A 4,688-nucleotide genomic window follows, 5' to 3' on the forward strand; every position below is an offset into this window, starting at 1 on the left:
TCCCAGGACCTTCCTGACGAGCTGGGGGATCCGCAGAGCAAGAGAGAGAGGCTCAGGAAGAGTTTTGCCCAGTTCGAGAGGCGCACCAGCAAGTCCCTGACAAGGAGCGCCGAGAGGCCCTGCGCGAAAGACACGCTTCCCTCGACACGGCGCTCAGCGTCCCCCTCTCCGGCCCCCTCATCGGCGTGGGAGGCTGCCTCGAGGTCGACGCCGCCACCACCGACGAGATCAGCGGAAAGAGGTCCGTGCTCGCGCGGTTCCTACGGACGCACAAGTACCCGGCGGCCCACTATCGCCTTCTGCAGCGCGACTATTCCATAGACGAGAAATCCGAAGGAGTGGAGTGGGAGCCCCCAAAGACGGAGCCCCGTTCTCCCCCGCAGGGTCTCCACCGGCACCTGGACGCCGAAGGGTCGCCCAGGTCTCACCGCCGCAAGCTGTCGCCGCAGGACTCCATCGAGGAGGAGGACCAGATGGCCGCCGCCCTGTGGGAGGGGGAAGTCTCGCGGCCCGAGTCCCTAACGGTGTCCATCCCGGGCGACGACATAGCCGCCTTCGCCGTGACTGAGGAGGCTGAGTAACGCCCTTCGCTCCCCAGGGAGATAAGGATTGACGTCACACGCAAAGGAAAGGGATTCCGATATCGAAGCTTAGCCTCCCCCGGGCTATGCCAGGGGGGGAACCCCGGGCCTGTGTGAAAAAAGGTGTGGTTACACGGGCCAATCGATTCATGAAATCTAAATTTTTGAGTGGATTTTGCCCCCCGATTGGTTTTTCCCATGTTTTTTGCCTACTCGTCCGAAGCGATGGGAAACCCCTCGATCCATCGTTTTTCCAGTGGAAAAGTCTACTCGTTGAGAGTCAATAGTATACATGGCTTTAGTTATTATTATTTTATGCATTTAATTAATATAACATAAAAAATTGCAATTATTTTAATTGAAATAATAATATATACTATATAATTATTATTAAAAATAAAAAAAAAGCGCAATATATTTTGTTCCTCATTTGACGGACAAACAAAAACAAGCGCGCTTTTTTTCGAAGGGGAAAGAGTCTTCTCGTCAATTTCGTAAAAAATGGGGAAATTTCGGAAGAAATTTCCCTTTTGAAAAAGACGCCAAGAAAAGCCCTTTTGGAAATAAAAACATCCAATTAAAGGGAGAGAAGCGCGGGATCCTCGCAATACGATGGGGATGCGGACCGTTTTTGTTTGAGCTGCAATCCGGGACGACTGATGGTGCTTTTCGTAGTGTAACCAAAACGTATGGGGGGGTGGGTTCAAGTCACTGATAATCGTTGGTTCCCAAGAAATAGTTTGGCATTTTAAAATGTCCTTTAAAGCCGACCACTCAGTGTGGCAAACTGGGGGTGAACCGGTCCTTTCCCCCCCGTGGGCCCCGCCAAAAAGTAACCCCCAGGCGACGTGCAAAATTTTCGCGCCGGGCTTGTTGTTTCTTGAGTTTTGCGAAGTTCTGGCTTTGCCCGGGCCCCTTTTACTTATGGCCGGCCCCGTTTTGCTTTTTTTTGGCGGTCCTTTGTTGTTGACCCTCGGTGTTACCCTGGCGGGGGATTGCCAGCAGGCGCTCCCGTAGCCGTGGTAAACCCTCTCGCATAATCTCTTTACCACACACAGCGGTTCTGTGGGCTTTGTCTTGGAAATTTGGGGTGCACGCAAATTTTCCAGGTAATGTACCCGTGGGGTCGGCCCCCGCAATGCATCAAACACCTTTTCACGTTTATGGTTTGTATAAACTGCCTGCACAGTGGTAAACTAGGCCATTCTGTGCAGAAGACTTCGGTACCTTGTTTTTATTTTAGAGGTGCCAGTGGTTCATACCTGTGGCGTTGAGTACCGCTGGCCGAGAGGGAATATCTCGTTTCCACTCTGTGAAGTGCAGGAGGAAGGAGTTGGGCCCCACCGTACCTTCCCCTAATAATTTTCGGCTCTTTTATTATCATGGGGTAGGGGCATCCCCCGGGCCCATTTTGGCTAAACGTCCCAAAACTCATTCCCCTGATCCCCATATGGCTGAGAACCCATTTTGATAATTCTTTTACCCGAGCAAAAATCCTCTGTGCTAGGTGCGGATGGGGTAGGAGGTAGATGTTGTCAGTGGGTGAGCCCCCCCCGTGAAAAAGTCGACGGCTCCTCTGGAGTCCGCGGCCGACCACGCGTCCCCCCCCGGACCGTGGCTCAGTGTCCCCTGATAGAACGCCCTGCCGTAGCGAGGAGCGTTTTCTGTTTTCCCCCAGGGTATTGTGGCATCCCTTGCGCGAAGCCCGGGGCCGCAGGTGGGGCAAGAGATCGACCGTCCCCTCCGTGTAAAATATTCGTCCCCCGGGGGGGTGAGGGTTCAAAGGGCCCTCGGGTTTCTGCCTTTTGGCTAGGCGTACAATTTCATTCTTTTGCTTGCCCTCTCATGATGAGAACTCTTCGAGGTTTTTTGCCCCCGGCGGGGGTTTGACAAAAGTAGGGTTTTGGGGGCCATGCCTTGGCCGAGCGGTTCTTTGGCGGGTGGCGTATACACCTGGCTGGTGAACAGCCCCGGAGTAGTTTTCAAACGCTCGTATTTGTTTGGGTCTGACTCGTTTTCGGCCAACAAACCCTCCCCTTTCTTTCTTATGGAAATACTATGTATGTTTTATGTATTATTTTTTTTTAATATATATTTATATATATAATAAAAAAAATTAAAAATTATATAAAATTAATATTATATTTTTTTTTATAAAATATTAATAATATATATATTTATTATATATAAAAAAATCATTTATTATAAAAAATTTTCCATAATATAAACTAATAACACCAATAACCAAAATAACCATACCAAACAAACTCCACAATTCCCTTTCCAGAAAACTGTTTCAAAGACAACTAATTTGAAAGAAAAACAAACCCCCAAGCCCCCGAAACAGAAAACCAAAAATTTGCCTTTACCAAAGCTCCCAACAGGACCTTCTACCAAGAAACCTTTGCCCCAAAAACGCCCCCACAAAAAACACCTCGAAAAAAAACCTTTAGGCCACCCAAACCCCGGTTTCACACCCACAATAACCCACCCAAAACCACACAAAACCCAAAACACCTTTAAAAACCCCTAAAAAAAAAAACCAAAAATTTATAAACTAAATATAAAAAAGATATTAAAAAAAACAACCTAAAAAACAGAACCAAAAAACAAAACCAATTTTCTATAAAATACTTAAAATTTTCTTTTTTTTTAATTATAAAATATAAAAAAATCAAAATATATATTACAAAAAATAAATTACTAATATAAAATCAATAAAAAATTAAAAATAAAAAAACAAATTAAAAAAAAAAAAAATAATATATATATCAATAAATATATAAAATTAATTTATAAAAAAAATTTAAAAAATAATTTTTAAAAAAACCAAATAAAAACCAAATAGAAGGGAAAAAAAAACCAAAAAAAAAAAAAAAAAAAAAAAATAAATTTGAAAAAAAACATAAAACACTGAAAAACCAAAAAAAAAAAAAAAAAAAAAAATATTAATATAATAAATTATAGTATAAATTTTATATAAAATTTAATAGAAATTAACATATAAAAAAAATTTTGTAAAAAAAAATTATTAATAATTTAGTTTAATAAAATTAAAATTTAATTTTTATTATATTTTTAATTAGAAAATTTTTGGGATTTTTTGGTATTAATATAATTTTAATAATAATAGTTAATTAATATGTGAATATATTTAATAATATTAATTATAATTAGAGAAAAAAAAACGATTATTGAATTTGTATAATTTTTTAAATTTAAAAATTTTTTTATTTAGTATTAATATTTGAATTGTTAAATTAAAGTGTGCTTATGGTGGTTTATTTATTTTTTGTTATATTTGTATAAATTGTACTGTGTAAATATTTTATTAAAAAAAAAAAAGTCATATAATAATTAGTAGAATAATTATACAAAATGTGTAAAAGGGATATAAAAATTATTGTAAATAGGATATGTATAATAATAAATTAATTAGAAATAAAATAGATATATAATCTTACATAAAGATTATAAAAAATTAGAATAAATTTATAGAATATATTATAAAAATAATACACAAAATAATAATAAAAAAAAAAATAATTATAAATTTTTTATATTCTATAATGTTATTTGATAGTAAAAATTTAAATATATATAAATTATATTAAAATGATATTTATAAAGTAGGATATAATAGTAGAATTTTGAATGAAGATTAATTTTTTTAAAATTTTTCCCAAGTATGACAAAAAATGATGATATTTAAAACCAATGATTTAAATTTATTCAAAACTATAATTTACTATAATTTAATTTTTTACTGAATTTTTGGGAGCTAATACATTATTTAATTTAAAAAAGAAAATTTCTAATAAGAGATCAAATAAAAATTTTGTGAAAAGATTTATATTAGTTAATTTTTGGGAAATTATTAGAACCGAGTTTGATTGGAATAGTTAACCAAATAAAAAAATTTGAAAGTTGTATAAAAACTTTATGAAAATTTGGTGAGTTAATGTTAGGTTATATTAGTTTACGTTCATTTTAATCTAAAGTAAGCAAAGGATTCCAATGGTTAGGGGAAAAGTATGTTGTCTTAGCAATTGGAGACGTTTTAAAAATTCAATTTGGCAGAAAGGCATAGTGATTGGGTAATGTGGA

Source organism: Penaeus monodon, chromosome 40 (assembly GCF_015228065.2).
Source record: "Penaeus monodon isolate SGIC_2016 chromosome 40, NSTDA_Pmon_1, whole genome shotgun sequence".
In the NCBI taxonomy this organism is placed as follows: domain Eukaryota; kingdom Metazoa; phylum Arthropoda; class Malacostraca; order Decapoda; family Penaeidae; genus Penaeus; species Penaeus monodon.